This window comes from Pelophylax lessonae, assembly GCF_965119305.1.
Source record: "Pelophylax lessonae genome assembly, chromosome: 7".
NCBI lineage: Eukaryota > Metazoa > Chordata > Amphibia > Anura > Ranidae > Pelophylax > Pelophylax lessonae.
In genome coordinates, this window is record NC_138774.1 from 285,306,607 (window position 1) to 285,331,606 (window position 25,000).

The window sequence follows — 25,000 nt, forward strand, 5'->3', positions numbered from 1 at the left end:
ACACATGTGTTTGATCATTCAATTATTATCTTATTATATAAGGGAACCCACGATCCCCCATCAACTAGCTCCGATGAAACCGACGCAAGGTCGGTGAAACGCGTCAGCCAGTTGAACAATTGGATTGTGCCACCCGGACCTATCTCTCCTGAGTGTTTTGGTGATCCCCGCAGCCTCTGCCCAAACTATGGCTTCCTGGTTTCAGCTGCTCGCCACCACCGGATGTGACGTAGGGCCGACTGCCCCGGACCCGCTCGTCACAACGCGGAAGCGAGGCTTGAGCAAGCACTACACAGGATAACGCCGTTCAGCAGCCTGCATGAGCCATCGGGAGATCACAGCTTCACACTCGGAGGTATGAACTATCCTTTACATTGACCAGTTTATTGCACGGTATTTATCCCTTCAGTCATCCGGCACAAAGGACTTAACCGCACTCCTCTCCCCACTACCATTGGGAAATGCTGAGCAATTGTTGAATGGACAGTCCAATTTCATACAGAGTGCCTAGGACATTTCAAGGAGGAAACTTTACCTGCTCTTTGGTCGGTTCTAATCATCAGTGATTGTATCATCTGTTGGTGCCTATTCCGTTCACCTTTTTCATATCTTTTTCTACAGCAAGATCTACAGCACCACTTTTACCTCCTCATCCGATATCCGAATTGCCTTACCTGCAGGTTCTCATCATTGATTTTTTTCAACATATATTTTTTCACTGACACAGGTTTACCTGTGATCCAATTCAGGAACCCTGTAGGCCACGCATTCCCATCTGCCAGGTTGGGTCTATGATCTCTGATTCATTTTTGAACCAATTAGTAATTTATTATCTTTCTGTAATTAGGTCTGTGGTGATGCAATCCATTGTGTGTACATGATTTTAATGGTTTTTTAACGTATCCATGTCCATTTTTGTCTCCAGTTCACACACCAGGCATAAGTGCCTTAATAAATATATATTTAATTTTTTTCACCAATATAATGTGTCTTTGGTGCCTATATTTGATCTCTCTGGGTCTGTGGGAGCTCTGAGGGCCATCTTGTTTTCAGTGAATTCACAGACGTTTTTTTCTATTTATGCCTATTGGGATCAATAGGTACACCTTCAGACACTCCAGTTTGAGGAATTCTCCTGGTATTTAATAAGAGGCCTTTATAGGAACCACACACCCCTCTCCCTTTTTTTTGTACTGTTGTGGAGGGATCTGGGGGTCTAGAAGACCCCAAACCCCTCCTCTGCACTTAAAAGCATTCAAAACGCCAAGTTTGGCTGTTTTGAATGCTGTCATTTTTTTTTAATCTGGCGCCGAGTACCCGGAAGTGATGTCATGAAATCACTTCCGGGTTTTTACATGGAGACCCAATCAGAGCCGAATGCGGCTTTGATCAGGTCTTCGGCGGCTGGGTGCCCGGGTCTCCCGGTGGGACAGGAGACCCGGGCGAGCCGCGAAAGGCGACGGGAGAGGGGGGGGGAACGTCCCCTCTCGCTCCTTGTAATGACAGCCGAGCGGCTTCTCAGCCGCATCGGTTGTCATTACAAGTCAGCCGACCGTCGGCTATGGACACCGGTACCGGGGTGATGACTCTAGCTGCAGGCATCACCCCGGTACATCACTTTCCCGAAATATCGGCAATATCGGTAACCTCCGGGCCGATTCCGATATATCGCGGAAAGTGCATATCGGCCCCCGATATATCGGCTTTGCCGATAATCGGTCGACCCCTAATTCTAACTACTGTAAAAGTCTTCTAATCGGTCGATCCTTCGTGGAAACCCTAGGGGGGGTGATGAGTCAGCATTGTCAGGGAAGGTTTATAAATTCACATGTATGGTCTTTTCTTTTAAATATTTAACCACTTGCCTACCGGGCACTCTCACCTCCTTCCTGCCCAGGCCAATTTTCAGCTTTTAGCGCTGTCACACTTTGAATAACAATTGCGCGGTCATGCAACACTGTACCCAAACTGAATTTTTTATAATTTCTTTCACACAAATAACAGCTTTCTTTTTGTGGTATTTAATCATTTCAGCCCCTGACGGTTTTTACCCTCTTAATGACAAGGCCATTTTTTGCGATACGGCACTGACTTGCTCTAACTGACAATTGCGCGGTCGTGCAATGCTGTACCCAAATAAAACTCATGTCTTTTTTCTCCCACAAATAACATTTTTTTTTTTTTTTGGTGTTTTTTTTTCTTGCACTATAAACAAAAAAAAGACAGAAAATTTTGAAAAAACAAAAGAAAAACAAAACAATATTTTTTTACTTTCTGCTCTAAAACATATCCAATAAAAAATGTAAAAGAAACAAACAAATTTCTTCATTAATTTATACCAATGTGTATTCTGCTTAGGGGTGCACTGACCTGACTTTTCTAGTCCCAATACCGATGCCTGGCTTTGTGTATATATATATATATATATATATATACACACAGTGGGTACAGAAAGTATTCAGACCCCCTTAAATTTTTCACTCTTTGTTATATTGCAGCCATTTGCTAAAATCATTGTTGGAAGGTAAACCTTCGGCCCAGTCTGAGGTCCAGAGCACTCTGGAGAAGGTTTTTGTCCAGGATATCCCTGTACTTGGCCGCATTCATCTTTCCCTCGATTGCAACCAGTCGTCCTGTCCCTGCAGCTGAAAAACACCCCCACAGCATGATGCTGCCACCACCATGCTTCACTGTTGGGACTGTATTGGACAGGTGATGAGCAGTGCCTGGTTTTCTCCACACATACCGCTTAGAATTAAGGCCAAAAAGTTCTATTTTGGTCTCATCAGACCAGAGAATCTTATTTCTCACCATCTTGGAGTCCTTCAGGTGTTTTTTAGCAAACTCCATGCGGGCTTTCATGTGTCTTACACTGAGGAGAGGCTTCCGTCGGGCCACTCTGCCATAAAGCCCCGACTGGTGGAGGGTTGCAGTGATGGTTGACTTTCTACAACTTTCTCCCATCTCCTGACTGCATCTCTGGAGCTCAGCCACAGTGATCTTTGGGTTCTTCTTTACCTCTCTCACCAAGGCTCTACTCCCCCGATAGCTCAATTTGGCCGGACGGCCAGCTCTAGGAAGGGTTCTGGTCGTCCCAAACGTCTTCCATTTGAGTATTATGGAGGCCACTGTGCTCTTAGGAACCTTAAGTGCAGCAGAAATCTTTTTGTAACCTTGGCCAGATCTGTGCCTTGCCACAATTCTGTCTTTGAGCTCTTCAGGCAGTTCCTTTGACCTCATGATTCTCATTTGCTCTGACATGCATTGTGATCTGGAAGGTCTTATATAGACAGGTGTGTGGCTTTCCTAATCAAGTCCAATCAGTATAATCAAACACAGCTGGACTCAAATGAAGGTGTAGAACCATCTCAAGGATGATCAGAAGAAATGGAAAGCACCTGAGTTAAATATATGAGTGTCACAGCAAAGGGTCTGAATACTTAGGACCATGTGATATTTCAGCTTTTCTTTTTCAATAAATCTGCAACAATGTCAACAATTCTGTGTTTTTCTGTCAATATGGGGAACATTCATGAGGAAGAAGAATGAACTTAAATGATTTTAGCAAATGGCTGCAATATAACAAAGAGTGAAAAATGTAAGGGGGTCTGAATACTTTCCGTACCCACTGTATATATATCATATATATATACATACACACAGTATACAGTAATAGCAATAAGGGTACTTGCTTGTAGGCACTGGGTCTGTCTGTCTGAGCCTGGAAAGCATGCGGCTGCAGTACAGAGCAAAGCCTCTGCTTCCTGTGTACGGCTCCTCCATTCACAGACGGAGTGCATCTGATATCACTCCGCCTGTGAGCCGGCCCTATACAGGAAGTAGCGGCTCCATGCAGGTAAGTGACGGCTGAGCCGGGACTCAGCAGACACCGCGGTAGATTCTGCTGCAACTAAACCAGATCGGTCCGTAGACCTGTTCATTTTACCGATCCCCGATCCAGCTATTTTGGCAGTATCGAGGCCGATATCCGATCCTAATGGTTTGCGCCAAAGTTATCGCTTCCACAAACTATGGTTTATATTTATGGAATCATTTTTAAATTATTTTTTACTAGTAATGGCGGCGATCAGCGATTTATAGCGGGACTGCGACATTGCGGCGGACAGATCTGACACTATAGATAAAAATGGTCTCGCCCTGTCAATTGTATCCACCTCCATCCCAAATTGGTATTCAAATAGGAGAAAGGAGTGCCCTGTGGGACTTTATATGAGGTGGATGCAATAAGTGAACATAAATGTAAAAAAGCAGATTTATTAAATAGAAACGTACAATGAATGTATAATGCATGTTACAGCAATCATCAAAACACAACACAATAGGCATGATGAAGTGATAACATAAATATTGCAAATACATGTCATATATTGGACTCATATCTTGAAATTAGAACTCAACGCGTTTCGTGAGTCTAAAAGCTCACTCATCAGGAGTATGTATGAGTGCAAGCCTATCCATGAATAAAACAATAAGCACCGTATTAATATGTGTAGAATTAGCCAACAGGTGTGAGATTTCCACTTATACATGTATAACCCAAGTGGGGAAATCGCACTTAGAGTTGTGCTCATAAGTTTACATACCCTGGCAGAATTTATGATTTCCTGGCCACTTTTCAGAGAATATGAATGATAACACAAAAAATTTTCTTTCACTCATGGTTAATGTTTAGCAATTTATTATCAATCAACTGTGTTAATTATTATTATACAGGATTTATATAGCGCCAACAGTTTGCGCAGCACTTTACAATGTGAGGGAAGACAATACAGTTACAATACAATTCAAAACAGGAGGAACTAGAGGGCCCTGCTCGTTAGAGCTTACAATCTAGAAGCGTTTACTCTTTTTAAATAATAATGACAACATAAACTACCCAAATTACCCTGATCAAAAGTTTACACACCCCAGTTCTTAATACAGTGTATTGCCCCCTTTAACATCAATGAAAGCTTGAAATCTTTTGTGGTATTTGTGGATGAGGCTCTTTATCTTCTCAGATGGTAAAGCTGCCCATTCTTCCTGGCAAAAAGCCTCCAGTTCCTGTAAATTCTTGGTCTGTCTTGCATGAACGGCATGTTTGAGATCTCCGCAGAGTGGCTCAATGATATTGAGGTCAGGAGACTGAGATGGCCACTCCAGAACCTTCACTTTATTCGTGATATTGAGGTCCGTAGACTGAGATGGCCACTCCAGAACCTTCACTTTATTCGTGATATTGAGGTCCGTAGACTGAGATGGCCACTCCAGAACATTCACTTTATTCTTCTGTAGCCAATGACAGCTGGACTTGGCCTTGTGTTTAGGATCATTGTCATGTTGTAATGTTCAAGTACGTCCCATTCGCAGCTTCCAGGCTGATGAATGCAAATTTTCCTCCAGTATTTTTTGATAACAAACTACATTCATCTTGCCATCAATTCTGACCAAATTTCCTGTGCCTTTGTAGCTCACACATCCCTAAGACATCAGCGATCCACCTCCGTGTTTCACAGTAGGAATGGTGCAATTTTCATCACAGGCCTCCTTGACTCCTCTCCAAATGTATCGTTTATGGTTGTAGCCAAAAAGCTCAAGGGGTCCATGTGCGCCCAGCTTAAAGGGGCTGTGCACTAGTCATATGCAGTTGGGAAAAACTGAACATTTTGCTCTATGATGTTATGATCCTCCTCATAATAAATGGGCCAGGGTGTAAGTCCATTGTCCTGTCTCTCTGACGGTAGAAATATGTCACAAGTATTCCTACTCCTCTTCATGATACATTGGCCAGGGTGTGAAGAGATTCTCCTGGTTGTCCGCTGATGGGAAAAAGTCCTTTGGTTGCCGCATTCGACTCTCGCTGCTCTTGAAGCAAAAATCATTAAAATCATTCTGCTCCTTTGGCTCTTTTAGGTTCATATGAGCCTCTTCATCAAAAATTAGCCAGGGTGTGAAGAGATTCTCCTGTCTGTCTGCTGGTGGTGGCTAAAATAAGTCCATTTGCTCTGCCAGTTGTTGAGCCTCCTTATAATGGTTCTCTATTGGAGTCGGTACTGGTCCATGGTTGTCCAGTGGTAATGGTGGAGACCAGTCCATTGGTTCCACCTTCTGACTCTCACTCTCATCACTACAGTCAATAAAATGAAGTTTCTTCTCTGTCTTTTCCAGTTGATTGTACATCTGCATTGGTTGCCGATGGCTGTCTGGTAATGGTGATAAAGACGGGTCCATTAACCACAGCTTTGGGCTCTTATTCTCGTTAATGCAGTCAATCAAATTCAGCTTTTTCTTCAGCTCTAATAGTATTTTATGAGCCTCTTTGTTAGACATGCATGGAAGACTGTAGATCCTGGATACCCAGTGAATTTGATAAAAAGGTCCAATAAAGGGAATCCTTCCAATTCCTTGGCTGTGTTGGTTTTTTGTGAGGCTCTTTGTAGGGCATTGGCCTCTGATTCAGCAGTTCCTGGTTATTTGGCGATGATGGTGGCGGTGAAAATAAGTGCATTGGTGATACCATCAAACTGTCGCTTATGTATGAAAAATTAGTGAAAAACTCCTTCTACCTTGGTGATATTGGAGCACACTGATGTAAAGGGAGCTCACTAATAGGGGAGTGGGGGCACACTGATGTAAGGGGAGCACACTAATATAAGGGGGGGGGGGGGTGGCACACTGATAAAAACTGGTCCATGTGCGCCCAGCTTAAAGGGGCTGTGCACTAGTCATATGCAGTTGGGAAAAACTGAACATTTTGCTCTATGATGTTATGATCCTCCTCATAATAAATGGGCCAGGGTGTAAGTTCATTGTCCTGTCTCTCTGATGGTAGAAATATGTCACATAAGTATTGCTGCGCCTCTGGCTCTATGACATTGTTATGAGCCTCTTCATGATACATTGGCCAGGGTGTGAAGAGATTCTCCTGGTTGTCCGCTGATGGGAAAAAGTCCTTTGGTTGCAGCATCCGACTCTCGCTGCTCTTGAAGCAAAAGTCATTAAAATTATTCTGCTCCTCTGGCTCTTTTAGGGTCTTATGAGCCTCTTCATGATACATTGGCCACAGTGTAAGGAGGTTCTCCTGGTTGTCTGCTGATGGGAAAACGTCCTGTGGCTGCAGAATCTGACTAACGTTCTTGTAGCCAAAGTCATTGAAATAATTCTGCTCCTCTGGCTCTTTTAGGTTCTTATGAGCCTCTTCATCAAAAATTGGCCAGGGTGTGAAGAGATTCTCCTTTTTGTCTGCTGGTGGTGGCTGAAAAAAGTCCATTTGCTCTGCCAGTTGTTGAGCCTCCTTATTATGGTTCTCTATTGGAGTCGGTACCGGTCCATGATTGTACAGTGGTAATGGTGGAGACCAGTCCATTGGTTCCACCTTCTGACTCTCACTCTCGTCACTACAGTCAATAAAATGAAGTTTCTTCGCTGTCTTTTCCAGTTGACTGTACATCTGCATTGGTTGCCGATGGCTGTCTGGTAATGGTGATAAAGACGGGTCCATTAACCACAGCTTTGGGCTCTTATTCTTGTTAATGCAGTCAATCAAATTCAGCTTTTTCTTCAGCTCTAATAGTATTTTATGAGCCTCTTTGTTAGACATATGCATGGAAGACTGTAGATCCTGGATACCCGGTGAATTTGATAAAAAGGTCCAATAAAGGGAATCCTTCCAATTCCTTGGCTGTGTTGGTTTTTTGTGAGGCTCTTTGTAGGGCATTGGCCCCGGAGTCAGCAGTTCCTGGTTATTTGGCGATGATGGTGGCGGTGAAAATAAGTGCATTGGTGATACCATCAAACTGTCGCTTATGTATGAAAAATCAGTGAAAAACTCCTGCTACCTTGGTGATATTGGAGCACACTGATGTAAGGGGAGCTCACTAATAGGGGAGTGGGGGCACACTGATGTAAAGGAGCACACTAATATAAGGGGGGGGGGGCACACTGATAAAAACTGGTCCATGTGCGCCCAGCTTAAAGGGGCTGTGCACTAGTTGTATGCAGTTGGGAAAAACTGAACATTTTGCTCTATGATGTTATGATCCTCCTCATAATAAATGGGCCAGGGTGTAAGTTCATTGTCCTGTCTCTCTGATGGTAGAAATATGTCACATAAGTATTGCTGCGCCTCTGGCTCTATGACATTGTTATGAGCCTCTTCATGATACATTGGCCAGGGTGTGAAGAGATTCTCCTGGTTGTCCGCTGATGGGAAAACGTCCTGTGGCTGCAGAATCTGACTAATTCTCTTGTGGCCAAAGTCATTGAAATAATTCTGCTCCTCTGGCTCTTTTAGATTTTTATGAGCCTCTTCATGGTAGATTGGCCAGGAAGTGTAGAGATTTTCCTGGTTGTCTGCTGATGGGAAAAAGCCATGTGGCTGCCGAATCTGACTAACGTTCTTGTAGCCAAAGTCATTGAAATAATTCTGCTCCTCTGGCTCTTTTAGGTTCTTATGAGCCTCTTCATCAAAAATTGGCCAGGGTGTGAAGAGATTCTCCTTTCTGTTTGCTGGTGGTGGCTGAAAAAAGTCCATTTGCACTGCCAGTTGTTGAGGAGCCTCCTTATAATGGTTCTCCAATGGAGTCGGTACTGGTCCATGGTTGTCCAGTGGTAATGGTGGAGACCAGTCCATTGGTTCCACCTTCTGACTCTCACTCTCATCACTACAGTCAATAAAATGAAGTTTCTTCTCTAGCTTTTCCAGTTGATTGTACATCTGCATTGGTTGCCGATGGCTGTCTGGTAATGGTGATAAAGACGGGTCCATTAACCACAGCTTTGGGCTCTTATTCTCGTTAATGCAGTCAATCAAATTCAGCTTTTTCTTCAGCTCTAATAGTATTTTATGAGCCTCTTTGTTAGACATATGCATGGAAGACTGTAGATCCTGGATACCCAGTGAATTTGATAAAAAGGTCCAATAAAGGGAATCCTTCCAATTCCTTGGCTGTGTTGGTTTTTTGTGAGGCTCTTTGTAGGGCATTGGCCTCAGATTCAGCAGTTCCTGGTTATTTGGCGATGATGGTGGCGGTGAAAATAAGTGCATTGGTGTTACCATCAAACTGTCGCTTATGTATGAAAAATCAGTGAAAAACTCCTGCTACCTTGGTGATATTGGAGCACACTGATGTAAGGGGAGCTCACTAATAGGGGAGTGGGGGCACACTGATGTAAAGGAGCACACTAATATAAGGGGGGGTGGCACACTGATAAAAACTGGTCCATGTGCGCCCAGCTTAAAGGGGCTGTGCACTAGTCATATGCAGTTGGGAAAAACTGAACATTTTGCTCTATGATGTTATGATCCTCCTCATAATAAATGGGCCAGGGTGTAAGTCCATTGTCCTGTCTCTCTGATGGTAGAAATATGTCACATAAGTATTGCTGCGCCTCTGGCTCTTTGACATTTTTATGAGCCTCTTCATGATACATTGGCCAGGGTGTGAAGAGATTCTCCTGGTTGTCCGCTGATGGGAAAAAGTCCTTTGGTTGCAGCTCCGACTCTCGCTGCTCTTGAAGCAAAAGTCATTAAAATTATTCTGCTCCTCTGGCTCTTTTAGGGTCTTATGAGCCTCTTCATGATACATTGGCCACAGTGTAAGGAGGTTCTCCTGGTTGTCTGCTGATGGGAAAACGTCCTGTGGCTGCAGAATCTGACTAACGTTCTTGTAGCCAAAGTCATTGAAACAATTCTGCTCCTCTGGCTCTTTTAGGTTCTTATGAGCCTCTTCATCAAAAATTGGCCAAGGTGTGAATAGATTCTCCTTTTTGTCTGCTGGTGGTGGCTGAAAAATGTCCATTTGCTCTGCCAGTTGTTGAGCCTCCTTATTATGGTTCTCTATTGGAGTCGGTACCGGTCCATGATTGTTCAGTGGTAATGGTGGAGACCAGTCCATTGGTTCCACCTTCTGACTCTCACTCTCGTCACTACAGTCAATAAAATGAAGTTTCTTCTCTGGCTTTTCCAGATGATTGTACATCTGCATTGGTTGCCGATGGCTGTCTGGTAATGGTGATAAAGACGGGGTCCATTAACCACAGCTTTGGGCTCTTATTCTCGTTAATGCAGTCAATCAAATTCAGCTTTTTCTTCAGCTCTAATAGTATTTTATGAGCCTCTTTGTTAGACATATGCATGGAAGACTGTAGATCCTGGATACCCGGTGAATTTGATAAAAAGGTCCAATAAAGGGAATCCTTCCAATTCCTTGGCTGTGTTGGTTTTTTGTGAGGCTCTTTGTAGGGCATTGGCCTCGGATTCAGCAGTTCCTGGTTATTTGGCGATGATGGTGGCGGTGAAAATAAGTGCATTGGTGATACCATCAAACTGTTGCTTAAGTATGAAAAATCAGTGAAAAACTCCTGCTACCTTGGTGATATTGGAGCACACTGATGTAAGGGGAGCTCACTAATAGGGGAGTGGGGGCACACTGATGTAAAGGAGCACACTAATATAAGGTGGGGGGGGTACACTGATAAAAACTGGTCCATGTGCGCCCAGCTTAAAGGGGCTGTGCACTAGTTGTATGCAGTTGGGAAAAACTGAACATTTTGCTCTATGATGTTATGATCCTCCTCATAATAAATGGGCCAGGGTGTAAGTTCATTGTCCTGTCTCTCTGATGGTAGAAATATGTCACATAAGTATTGCTGCGCCTCTGGCTCTATGACATTGTTATGAGCCTCTTCATGATACATTGGCCAGGGTGTGAAGAGATTCTCCTGGTTGTCCGCTGATGGGAAAACGTCCTGTGGCTGCAGAATCTGACTAATTCTCTTGTGGCCAAAGTCATTGAAATAATTCTGCTCCTCTGGCTCTTTTAGATTTTTATGAGCCTCTTCATGGTAGATTGGCCAGGAAGTGTAGAGATTTTCCTGGTTGTCTGCTGATGGGAAAAAGCCATGTGGCTGCCGAATCTGACTAACGTTCTTGTAGCCAAAGTCATTGAAATAATTCTGCTCCTCTGGCTCTTTTAGGTTCTTATGAGCCTCTTCATCAAAAATTGGCCAGGGTGTGAAGAGATTCTCCTTTCTGTTTGCTGGTGGTGGCTGAAAAAAGTCCATTTGCACTGCCAGTTGTTGAGGAGCCTCCTTATAATGGTTCTCCAATGGAGTCGGTACTGGTCCATGGTTGTCCAGTGGTAATGGTGGAGACCAGTCCATTGGTTCCACCTTCTGACTCTCACTCTCATCACTACAGTCAATAAAATGAAGTTTCTTCTCTAGCTTTTCCAGTTGATTGTACATCTGCATTGGTTGCCGATGGCTGTCTGGTAATGGTGATAAAGACGGGTCCATTAACCACAGCTTTGGGCTCTTATTCTCGTTAATGCAGTCAATCAAATTCAGCTTTTTCTTCAGCTCTAATAGTATTTTATGAGCCTCTTTGTTAGACATATGCATGGAAGACTGTAGATCCTGGATACCCAGTGAATTTGATAAAAAGGTCCAATAAAGGGAATCCTTCCAATTCCTTGGCTGTGTTGGTTTTTTGTGAGGCTCTTTGTAGGGCATTGGCCTCAGATTCAGCAGTTCCTGGTTATTTGGCGATGATGGTGGCGGTGAAAATAAGTGCATTGGTGTTACCATCAAACTGTCGCTTATGTATGAAAAATCAGTGAAAAACTCCTGCTACCTTGGTGATATTGGAGCACACTGATGTAAGGGGAGCTCACTAATAGGGGAGTGGGGGCACACTGATGTAAAGGAGCACACTAATATAAGGGGGGGTGGCACACTGATAAAAACTGGTCCATGTGCGCCCAGCTTAAAGGGGCTGTGCACTAGTCGTATGCAGTTGGGGAAAACTGAACATGTTGCTCTATGATGTTATGATCCTCCTCATAATAAATGGGCCAGGGTGTAAGTCCATTGTCCTGTCTCTCTGATGGTAGAAATATGTCACATAAGTATTGCTCTGCCTTTGGCTCTTTGACATTTTTATGAGCCTCTTCATGATACATTGGCCAGGGTGTGAAGAGATTCTCCTGGTTGTCCGCTGATGGGAAAAAGTCCTTTGGTTGCAGCATCCAACTCTCGCTGCTCTTGAAGCAAAAGTCATTAAAATTATTCTGCTCCTCTGGCTCTTTTAGGGTCTTATGAGCCTCTTCATGATGATACATTGGTCAGGATGTGAAGAGATTCTCCTGGTTGTCCACTGATGGGAAAATGTCCTCTGGCTGCAGAATCTGACTAACTCTCTTGTAGCCAAGTCTTTGAAATAATTCTGCTCCTCTGGCTCTTTTAGATTTTTATGAGCCTCTTCATGGTAGATTGGCCAGGGTGTGAAGAGATTCTCCTGGTTGTCCGCTGATGGGAAAAAGTCCTTTGGTTGCAGCATCCAACTCTCGCTGCTCTTGAAGCAAAAGTCATTAAAATTATTCTGCTCCTCTGGCTCTATTAGGGTCTTATGAGCCTCTTCATGATACATTGGCCACAGTGTAAAGAGGTTCTCCTGGTTGTCTGCTGATGGGAAAATGTCCTATGGCTGCAGAATCTGGCTAACGTTCTTGTAGCCAAAGTCATTGAAACAATTCTGCTCCTCTGGCTCTTTTAGGTTCTTATGAGCCTCTTCATCAAAAATTGGCCAGGGTGTGAAGAGATTCTCCTTTCTGTCTGCTGGTGGTGGCTGAAAAAAGTCAACTTGTTCTGCCAGTTGTTGAGGAGCCTCCTTATAATGGTTCTCCATTGGAGTCGGTACTGGTCCATGGTTGTCCAGTGGTAATGGTGGAGACCAGTCCATTGGTTCCACCTTCTGACTCTCACTCTCGTCACTACAGTCAATAAAATGAAGTTTCTTCTCTAGCTTTTCCAGTTGATTGTACATCTGCATTGGTTGCCGATGGCTGTCTGGTAATGGTGATAAAGACGGGTCCATTAACCACAGCTTTAGGCTCTTATTCTCGTTAATGCAGTCAATCAAATTCAGCTTCTTCTTCAGCTCTAATAGTATTTTATGAGCCTCTTTGTTAGACATATGCATGGAAGACTGTAGATCCTGGATACCGGGTGAATTTGATAAAAAGCTCCAATTAAGGGAATCCTTCCACTTCCTTGGCTGTGTTGGTTTTTTGTGAGGCTCTTTGTAGGGCATTGGCCTCGGAGTCAGCAGTTCCTGGTTATTTGGCGATGATGGTGGCGGTGAAAATAAGTGCATTGGTGATACCATCAAACTGTCGCTTATGTATAAAAATCTGTGAAAAACTCCTGCTACCTTGGTGATATTGGAGAACACTGATGTAAAAGGAGCTCACTAATAGGGGAGTGGGGGCACACTGATGTAAGGTGAGCACACTAATATAAGGGGGGGGGGGGCACACTGATAAAAACTGGTCCATGTGCGCCCAGCTTAAAGGGGCTGTGCACTAGTTGTATGCAGTTGGGAAAAACTGAACATTTTGCTCTATGATCTTATGATCCTCCTCATAATAAATGAGCCAGGGTGTAAGTTCATTGTCTTGTCTCTCTGATGGTAGAAATATGTCACATAAGTATTGCTGTGCCTCTGGCTCTATGACATTGTTATGAGCCTCTTCATGATACTTTGGTAAGGTTTTGAAGAGATTCTCCTGGTTGTCCGCTGATGGGAAAACGTCCTGTGGCTGCAGAATCTGACTAACACTCTTGTAGCCAAGTCATTGAAAAAATTCTGCTCCTCTGGCTCTTTTAGATTTTTATGAGCCTCTTCATGGTAGATTGGCCAGGGAGAGGAGAGGTTTTCCTGGTTGTCTGCTGATGAGAAAAAGCCATGTGGCTGCCGAATCTGACTAACGTTCTTGTAGCCAAAGTAATTGAAACAATTCTGCTCCCCTCTGGCTCTTTTAGGTTCTTATGAGCCTCTTCATCAAAAATTGGCTAGGGTGTGAAGAGATTCTCCTTTCTGTCTGCTGGTGGTGGCTGAAAAAAGTCCATTTGCTCTGCTAGTTGTATAAGAGCCTCCTTATAATGGTTCTCCATTGGGGTCGGTACTGGTCCATGGTTATTCAGTGGTAATGGTGGAGACCAGTCCATTGGTTCCACCTTCTGACTCTCACTCTCGTCACTACAGTCAATAAAATGAAGTTTCTTCTCTGGCTTTTCCAGTTGATTGTACATCTGCATTGGTTGCCCATGGCTGTCTGGTAATGGTGATTAAGACGGGTCCATTAACCACAGCTTTGGGCTCTTTTTCTCGTTAATGCAGTCAATCAAATTCAGCTTTTTCTTCAGCTCTATTGGTATTTTATGAGCCTCTTTGTTAGACATATGCATGGAAGACTGTAGATCCTGGATACCCGGTGAATTTGATAAAAAGGTCCAATCAAGGGAATACTTCCACTTCCATAGCTGTGTTGGGGTTTTGTGAGGCTCTTTGTAGGGTATTGGCCTCGGATTCAGCAGTTCCTTGTTATTTGGCGATGATGGTGGCGGTGAAAATAAGTGCAATGGTGATACCATCAAACTGTCGCTTATGTATGAAAAATCAGTGAAAAACTCCTGCTCCCTTGGTGATATTGGAGCACACTGATGTAAAGGGAGCACAGTAATAGGGGAGTGGGAGCACACTGATGTAAGGGGAGCACACTAATAGGGGAGTGGGGGCACACTGATGTAAGGGGAGCACACTAATATAAGGGGGGGGGCACACTGATAAAAACTGGTCCACGTGCGCCCAGCTTAAAGGAGCTGTGCACTAGTTGTATGCAGTTGGGAAAAACTGAACATTTTGCACTATGATGTTATGAGACTCCTCATAATAAACAGGCCAGGGTGTAAGTCCATTGTCCTGTCTCTCTGATGGTAGAAATATGTCACATAAGTATTGCTGCGCCTCTGGCTCTATGACATTGTAATGAGCCTCTTCATGAGACATTGGCCAGGGTGTGAAGAGATTCTCCTGGTTGTCCGCTGATGGGAAAAAGTCCTTTGGCTGCAGCATTCGACTCTCGCTGCTCTTGAAGCAAAAGTCATTAAAATTATTCTGCTCCTCTGGCTCTTTTAGATTCTTATGAGCCTCTTCATCCAAAATTGGCCAGGGTGTGAAGAGATCCTCCTTTCTCTCTGTCTGCTGATGGTGGCTGAAAAAAGTCCATTTGCTCTGCCAGTTGTATAAGAGCCTCCTTATAATGGTTCTCCATTGGAGTCGGTACTGGTCCATGGTTGTCCAGGTCCATGGTTGTCCAGTGGTATTAGTGGAGACCAGTCCATTGGTTCCACCTTCTGACTCTCAGTCTCGTCACTACAGTCAATAAAATGAAGCTTCTTCTCTGGCTTTTTCAGGTGATTGTACATCTGCATTGGTTGCCGATGGCTGTCTGGTAATGGTGATAAAGACGGATCCATTAACCACAGCTTTGGGCTCTTATTCTCGATAATGCAGTCAATCAAATTCAGCTTCTTCTTCAGCTCTAATAGTATTTTATGAGCCTCTTTGTTAGACATAAGCACGGAAGACCGTAGATCCTGGATGCCGGGTGAATTTGATTAAAAGCTCCAATCAAGGGAATCCTTCCACTTCCTTGGCTGTGTTGGTTTTTTGTGAGGATCTTTAAAGGGCATTGGCCTCAGAGTCAACAGTTCCTGGTTATTTGGCGATGATGGTGGCGGTGAAATAAAGGGCCTTGGTGATAGGCTTGTGATGGTATCAGATTTTCATGATGCGATTACTTGATTAAGGTTTTGCCACGGTATACGGTATTATCACGGTATTCAATTATTAAATTTCTACCTCACTTGAATTTCATTGCTGAATTTAGGGACTTTGGTTCACTTTTGCTTATTATTATCTAGTCAGTCAGTACAGACTCTGTGAACCAGGCCTAAAATGGGTCATCAAGCAGTGTATGGCCTACCTGGTGATGACTGGTCCTGGTGCTCGGCTCCGATCCGATGGCCTGCAGTGACACTTATCTATCTATCTATCTATCTATCTATCTATCTATCTATCTATCTATCTATCTATCTATCTATCTATCTATCTATCTATCTATCTATCTATCTATCTATCTATCTTATTCTATCTATCTATCTTATTCTATCTATCTATCTATCTATCTATCTATCTATCTATCTATCTATCTATCTATCTATCTATCTATCTATCTATCTTATTCTATCTATCTATCTGTGTCTGAGCCCTGGATGAAGCATGCTGGTGTGTGCTGGGAGCCGTCTGATTGGTTACAGGGAGGAGCTAAGCTCTCTCACTCTAGGATAATATTACCAGAACTGTTTCTATTGGGTGAGTGAATGAGTCATCCAGCTCACTGAAAAGTATAAATTAAAAAGGTAGACTTGGAGAGCAGAAAAACACGGTATGTTAAAAATTACCACAATAAGAATACTGTGGGTATGCAATACCGCGATATATCGAATTACCGAAAACCGGCACATCTCTAATAGGTGATACCATCAAACTGTCGCTTATGTATGAAAAATCAGTGAAAAACTCCTGCTCCCTTGGTGATATTGGAGCACACTGATATAAAGGAGCTCACTAATATAAGGGGGGGGGGGGTGGCACACTGATAAAAACTGGTCCATGTGCGGCCAGCTTAAAGGGGCTGTGCACTAGTCGTATGCAGTTGGGAAAATCTGAACATTTTGCACTATGATGTTATGAGCCTCCTAATAATAATTGGGCCAGGGTGTAAGTCCATGGTCCTGTCTCTCTGATGGTCCAAATATGTCACATAAGTATTGCTGTGCCTCTGGCTCTATGACATTGTTATGAGCCTCTTCATGATACATCGGCCAGGGTGTGAAGAGATTCTCCTGGTTGTCTGCTGATGGGAAAAAGCCCTGTGGCTGCAGAATCTGACTAACACTCTTGTAGCCTAAGTCATAGACATAATTCTGCTCCTCTGGATCTTTTTGATTATGAGGCTCTTCATGGTAGATTGGCCAGGGAGAGAAGAGATTCTCCTGGTTGTCTGCTGATGGGAAAAAGCCATGTGGCTGCAGAATCTGACTAACGCCTAAGTCATAGACATAATTCTGCTCCCCTGGCTCTTTTAGGTTCTTATGAGCCTCTTCAGCAAAAATTGGCCAGGGTGTGAAGAGATCCTCCGGTCTGCCTGCTGGTGGTGGCGGAAAAAAGTCAATTTGCTCTGCCAGTTGTTGAAAAGCCTCCTTATAATGGTTCTCCATTGGAGTTGGTACTGGTCCATGGTTGTCCAGTGGTAATGCTGGAGACCAGTCCATTGATTCCACCTGTTGTTGAAGAGCCTCCTTATAATGGTTCTCCATTGGAGTCAGTACTGGTCCATGGTTGTCCAGTGGTAATGGTGGAGACCAGTCCATTGATTCCACCTTCTGACTCTCACTCTCGTCACTACAGTCAATAAAATGAAGCTTCTTCTCTGGCCTTTCCAGGTGGTTGTACATCTGCATTGGTTGCTCATGGTTGTCTGGTAATGGTGATAAAGACGGGTCCATTAACCACAGCTTCGGTCTCTTAATCTCATTAATGCAGTCAATCAAATTCAGCTGTAGATCCTGGATATCGGGTGAATTTGATGAAATGCTCATATCAAGGGACCCCTTCCACTGCCATAGCTGTATTGGTTTTTGGTGAGGCTCTTTGTAGGGCATTGGCATCGGAATCAGCAGTTCCTGGTTATTTGGTGATGATGGCGGCGGTGAAAACAAGTGCATTGGTGACATCATCAAACTGTCGCCTATGTATGAAAAATCTGTGAAAATCTCCTGCTCCATTGGTGATATTGGAGCCTCCAGGTCCATGTAGTTGATAAATTCATTCAATTGAATGCTGTTATTTGAGGATTCTTCACAAATCTAGAAAGAGAAAAAGGCATTCATCAGTATTTCTAATTGATAAAGAAAATGGTATCAAAGTATTATGAACCCCACCCCCGAGGTGCAGCAGATTTCACCAAACAGGCTCCTTCCACCCTAGCGTCTTCCTATAGTGGTCAGAAGACATACTAAATGTAAATAATCCTCTCCAATGATAAAACAGAAATAATTCAGACCAGGCCGCATGATTGTTTAGTGATCACAAATTCATAGACCGGTCTAAAAATCTGTTAAAAAGTATGTCTTAGATGGTGAGGAGCCTGCCACTGAAAATCTCCCCTCCCTGTGATTGGACGTCATTATCATTATACTTACCAAGCCACTATCTGAGGGTGTGCGAGACTTTCTTCGCTCTAACTCCGCCCAGTCGATGGTCTTGAAGAGCGGGTGGCTCCTGATGTCACTGACTAGATGTTTTCGTCCCTCTTGGTCTTTCCACAGAAGCTGTAAAGAATAATGAAATAGAGTTAAACACTGAAGGAGCAATAACAATATATGAGCAATAGAAAAACTGAGGCTCTATGTAAACTTACCCTAACCAAAAGGTCGTAAAGGTCAGAGTTCATATCCTCCGGATAATCAGGATCCACTTCAATCATTTTCTTCTTCACTTGTTCCCAGTTGTTCATTATGAAGGGATGTTTGCCAACCGCCATCTCGTATACTATAACTCCAAGGGAGAAATAGTCAACCATGCCGAAATAATCCATTTCTTGCAGGACCTGTAGAAACATAAAAGAAAGAAGGATGAGCACATTGTCAGACCGGGCAGAGGACAGAGATGACAAGATGGTGACATATGTGATGTATAAAGCTCATGCAGGACTAAAATTGCAGTTGATAGGCAACAAACTGAAGTGGAGCTTGTTAACCACTTACCGCAAAGTGACCTAGCCCTACGTCGGCAAACTTTGCGGTGTTATACCGGGATGATGCCTCTAGCTAGAGACACCATCCCGGTACCGTGGTTTACAGCCGATGGTCGGCTTTCCGTCAGTAATGACCGACGCAGCTCGGGAGCCGCTCGATCGTTACTCGGTTGAGCGGGAGGGGACGTCCCCCCCCCCCCTCCCGCCGCCTTCCGTGACTTTCAACAGGCCTCCCGTCCCACTGGGAGACCCGAGCACCTAGCCGGCGTGTTCGCCGGCTGGATGGAGTCCCGATCAAAGCCGGAAACGGCTTTGATCAGGTCTCCGATGACGTAACCCGGAGGCGTCGTCCGTGACGTCACTTCCGGGTTACTCTGCTGCAAAAGGCGGCAGATTTAAAAAACGGCTGTATGCAAAAACGCCGTTTTCGGCGTTTTGCATACATGAAAGTGTAGGGGAGGGGTCTAGGGTCTTTTAGACCCTCGATCCCTACATAAAGAGTACCTGTCACTGCATATTGGTGTCACAAGGGATGTTTACATTGCTTGTGACAGCAATAAAAGTGATCAGATTTTTTTTTTTTTTAAAAACCTGTAATAAAGTTAAAAAAAAAATAAATAAATAGGAAAAAAACATTTTTTAGCCACCCCCGTCACCGTTAGCTCGCACACGAAAAAAAAACGTATACGGAAGTCGAGCCGCGAATGAAATCGATGTTCAACCCACACATGTGAGGTATCGCCCGCGATCGCCAGAGCGTGAGCAATAATTAAAAAAAGAGCTACACGCTAACTCTAAACTGGTAACCGTTAAAAAAATGTAAAGCGTCGCCTATTGAGATCTCTATTGACCGTAGTTTGTCGCCATCCCACGGGGGGGGCGCAATTTTAAACCGTAACATGTTGGGTATCTATTTACTCAGCGTGACTTCATCTTTCACAATATACAAAAAAAATGGGCTAACTTTACGGTTTAGTATTTTTTTTAAATGCAGTGAAATGTGATTTTTCAAACATTTTCCAAAAAAATGGCGTTTTAAAGACCGCTGCGCAAAAAATATTGCAATGACCGACATTTTATTCTCCAGAGCCTTTGCTAAAAATATATATAATGTTTGGGGGTTCTAAGTAGTTTTCTAGGAAAAAATACTGATTTTAACAAAAAATGTCTGAAATAGGGCTGGGGCTTAAGTGGTTAATATTGAAGATGAGGCTTAAATGGAATGTATAGTCAAAACCCTTTTTTTTTACATTATGGATGGAATAGAAAAGGGTTAAACAATCTAGGGCTTTGCCTAGAGGTGCTCTTTAATTTCCCCTTTTAAAGTAGGTGGATGAAGGTATACTGACCCCAATAGCTCAATCTTCACAAGTACTTCCCATGTTAAAGAGAAGAAGGAAAACAGCAGGTGGGCAGTTTTTGGAGGTTTTACCCCCATTTGTATGTGTGAAGCAGGCCGGACAGATAAATCCATCTACACTTGGCCTCAATGTCCCCTAAAAAGAATCCCCAACACTGCTCCAGGTCTCAGAACTTCCCACCTTTTGTTGGGGATATTGTTCTGGCCTGGAAACCCACTGAAAGCAACTGGGGGGACCAGTAGAGACAGTCTCCATTTAGTGGAAGTGGAGCACCCCTTTATCTCTTCTCTATATCCAATCATAATAATTGGTATATCTTTATAAATATTATAATTAAGTCTGAGATCAGACGCATACTTACTTCTGGGGCCATGTAGACTGGCGTCCCCACATATTTGTTAACTCTCTTAGACTCGGTGACTCCCCGCGCTGACAATCCAAAGTCCGCAATTCTGGCATGGCCAGCGTTGTCTAAGAGGATGTTTTCCGGCTTCAGATCTCTGTGGACGATCTCTTTGGCGTGCAGGAATTGCAGGCCGCAAATTATTTCGGCTGTTAGGTTTCTGATGGAGAAAAAAAATACATATGTTAGCATAAAAAATCCTCACAGACCAGTTTATGGTAAAAATAAAGTGACTTCTCACTATAGTACATAGGGGTATAGATGGAGGGGCCTGGCTAGGTCACTGCCTGTCCTCAGTGGTCAGCCTTCCCTGACTCCAAAGTGACCCCGACATCAAACTTACCTTAAGGTGTCCAGAGGAAGTGGAGCTGAATATTTTATCAGGTTAGATAGATCTCCTCCGCTCAGATACTCCATAACAAAGACCAGATGAGACTATAAAAAGAAGAAAAACAGGTTAGAGACATTGAAGATTTCACATTGTGGAGGAATATATGGAGACATGCACACCAGCAGACAGTGCGGTGAGGCATCTTTACTAAGTGCTTCTTGGGGGAATTCTGGAAAACTGGACAGAGATGAAGCGTAGGCCACCATCAGTGGAATATCTTTACCACAATACTAGTTTTGTCTGGTTGTTAGGGTGGCCCAATGACTTCTATATGGGGTTCGCCATCCTGGAAAATGCATGTAAATCAGGAGTCCTGACTTCTTCTGTCTTGCAAAAAGTAGACTTGTTCTGGTTCAATGACTCAAAGTTTTGAGGCCAGAGAGCCAAGCAGCTAGCAATGTCTAAAGTCAGTAATGGCGGCCTCTCAGTATGTGGTTTCTTGAAGGAAAGCCTCTACTCTGTACAATTTACGTCACCAAGCTCCAGCCTTGTAGGAAGCACTCTAGAGTTCTCTTACCTTTACTGCGTTCCCCTGATCTACAGCCAGAGCCCCTCAGAAGACCTCCAATTTAGCATTTGGCGCATGAAGGACTAGATGACAGGTCGTAACACTGTCATCTCATGGGGCAGGGATGGATGCTTAGCGTCATGTAAGTTTCGACTCCTATAAAAGTCATCATTTGCATAACTTTTATATGGGGTCTGGATCAGTAGTGGAGCGCAGTACAGGGAAGAGAAGAAGAAATTAGATGAAAAGACTTACCTTTGTCTGGAATGATCCATATATATGGGAGATGTATGGGCACTCTTTGCCAACTTCTAGAATGCATCTTTCATCGAGGGCAAGGTAGGGTCCAGTTCTCAGTAGCTGTCTCTTTTTGATGAACTTTACTGCCAGCTTTTGGTCAGTGGCGGGATGGGTGGCCAACACCACTTTTCCAAAGCTCCCCTCTCCAAGTACCTTATAGAAGGTAAAGCTTTCCACATATAGTTTCCTGACACTGCAGGATGGGACCAGTTCAGATGTCTGCTTGTCTGTGGTGGGCATGGATGGAGTTGGAAAAGATTTTATACTTTCAACATCCCTGGCTACTGAAACTATTGGAGCTCGGATTTTCTTCTGTGAATGCAGCCCGAGCATTATGGCTCCAAGATATGAAGGCATCAGAGCTAATGGCTCACTCACTTTGGAGTTTGGAGGTTGTTTGGACTTTATCAAGTTGGCGAACGCTTCCCAAAATTGGTTTTCAACCTCACCATTAGAAGGAGTGACCGGATTATGCTGGTTCTCCTTAACTGTATCCAGGTTAGCCTCATTGGTGGATGGAGCCTGTGTGTTCTCACCCTCAACGGAGTCTGTAGTGACGAGACTTTGCTGGTCCTCCATTGCTATGTCCAGATTGGTTATTATACTCTCACTGGTGGTAGTAGCCAATGGAGTTTTCTTACTGTCCTGCATGGATGGGATGACTGGACATTGATGATCTTCCACAGGCAGAGATACTATGGTTGCCTCATCCTCATCCTCATCGTGCAGTTTGATCACCCTCCATGGTAGGGATGACTGCACTTTGTTGTTCCTCCACAGTCATAGCAGGAGTTGGCTCTCTGTCACTGGTGGATGGAACCAGTGCAGTTTGATCACCCTCCATGGTAGAAGGGGCGACTGTACTTTGTTGGTCCTGCACAGTCATAGCCGGTGTTGGCTCTCCATCACTGGTGGATGGAACCAGTGCAGTTTGATCACCCTCCATGGTAGAAGGGGCGACTGCACTTTGTTGTTCCTCCACAGTCATAGCCGGTGTTGTTGGCTCTCTGTCACTGGTGGATGGAACCAGTGCAGTTTGATCACCCTCCATGGTAGAAGGGGCGACTGTACTTTGTTGGTCCTGCACAGTCATAGCCGGTGTTGTTGGCTCTCCATCACTGGTGGATGGAACCAGTGCAGTTTGATCACCCTCCATGGTAGAAGGGGCGACTGCACTTTGTTGTTCCTCCACAGTCATAGCCGGTGTTGTTGGCTCTCTGTCACTGGTGGATGGAACCAGTGCAGTTTGATTTCCCTCCATGGTAGAAGGGGCGACTGTACTTTGTTGGTCCTGCACAGTCATAGCCGGTGTTGTTGGCTCTCCATCACTGGTGGATGGAACCAGTGCAGTTTGATCACCCTCCATGGTAGAAGGGGCGACTGCACTTTGTTGTTCCTCCACAGTCATAGCCGGTGTTGTTGGCTCTCTGTCACTGGTGGATGGAACCAGTGCAGTTTGATCACCCTCCATGGTAGAAGGGGCGACTGTACTTTGTTGGTCCTGCACAGTCATAGCCGGTGTTGTTGGCTCTCCATCACTGGTGGATGGAACCAGTGCAGTTTGATCACCCTCCATGGTAGAAGGGGCGACTGCACTTTGTTGTTCCTCCACAGTCATAGCCGGTGTTGTTGGCTCTCTGTCACTGGTGGATGGAACCAGTGCAGTTTGATCACCCTCCATGGTAGAAGGGGAGACTGTACTTTGTTGGTCCTGCACAGTCATAGCCGGTGTTGTTGGCTCTCCATCACTGGTGGATGGAACCAGTGCAGTTTGATCACCCTCCATGGTAGAAGGGGCGACTGCACTTTGTTGTTCCTCCACAGTCATAGCCGGTGTTGTTGGCTCTCTGTCACTGGTGGATGGAACCAGTGCAGTTTGATCACCCTCCATGGTAGAAGGGGCGACTGTACATTGTTGGTCCTGCACAGTCATAGCCGGTGTTGTTGGCTCTCCATCACTGGTGGATGGAACCAGTGCAGTTTGATCACCCTCCATGGTAGAAGGGGCGACTGCACTTTGTTGTTCCTCCACAGTCATAGCCGTTGTCGTTGGCTCTCTGTCACTGGTGGATGGAACCAGTGCAGATTGATCACCCTCCATGGTAGAAGGGGCGACTGTACTTTGTTGGTCCTGCACAGTCATAGCCAGTGTTGGCTCTCCATCACTGGTGGATGGAACCAGTGCAGTTTGATCACCCTCCATGGTAGAAGGGGCGACTGCACTTTGTTGTTCCTCCACAGTCATAGCCGGTGTTGTTGGCTCTCTGTCACTGGTGGATGGAACCAGTGCAGATTGATCACCCTCCATGGTAGAAGGGGCGACTGTACTTTGTTGGTCCTGCACAGTCATAGCCGGTGTTGTTGGCTCTCTGTAACTGGTGGCTTGCACCAGTTGGCTGCTCTCACCCTCCAGGGTGAAAGTGGTGACACTGGGAGATGGTGGATCATTTTCTCCTGGAAAGAGAAAAAAAAAAAAATTTAGTTCTTTCTGTTCATGATCTATAAATCTGAGGACATTTAAATATATTTTCTTGTGCTTTTATAGCGCCTATATACCCATTGATAATATTGTCATTGTCCAATCTCCCCCTGGGACTTTATTCTCTGCGCAGGGCTTTCTGTGCCTGAGCAATTGTACTGTAAAGTGCTTTAGAAAGCTCCATGACGTCCCTAACAGCTATTCACCCCCCAAATATCCAGATAAATCCTAATGTGATACCTCACTGCGCTGAGATTTTGGTGCCAAAGACCACTTATCTGCTACAGGGGGGGGGGGGGGGACATATTGGTTCATAACGTATGCAGGCTGTGCTGTCTGTGTAGTAGTGCTTGTGCTGTAATGATGTTTCCTCTCAATTCAATTTCATCATTCTGCTCAATCCTAAATAATAATGATCCCAGTATTCTGTATTTGGTTTTATTTAGTAGTTATGCCGCAACAGCGCGAACTGAACTTTTTTCATATACAGTATATTCCTCTAGACGACTATCTATCTATCTATCTATCTATCTATCTATCTATCTATCTATTTATTTATTTCAGGTACTTAGATAGCGCCATCAATTTTCGCAGCGCTTTACATATACATTGTACACAGTTATATATATTGTATATGTATAGACTGTAGATAGATAAACAGAAATACACTCTAGAGCCATACCCAGTATATAGATATACATAAACAGAGTATATATATATGTATGTGTGTATGTGTGTATGTGTATATATATATATATATATATATATATGTATATGTATATATATATATATGCATGTATGTGTATATATATATATATATACTCTTCTATATTTCTTTTGTACAAATATATATATGTGTGTGTGTGTGTGTGTGTGTGTGTGTATATATATAT

At 44.0% G+C, this 25,000-nt stretch overlaps 1 protein-coding gene across 1 annotated transcript in view; it reads right to left on the reverse strand.

The window, feature by feature from the left end:
• Positions 1–25,000, reverse strand: part of MPP1 (MAGUK p55 scaffold protein 1) — an 894,076-nt gene that overhangs the window by 14,216 nt on the left and 854,860 nt on the right. The gene's annotated exons all lie outside the window — the stretch shown is intronic.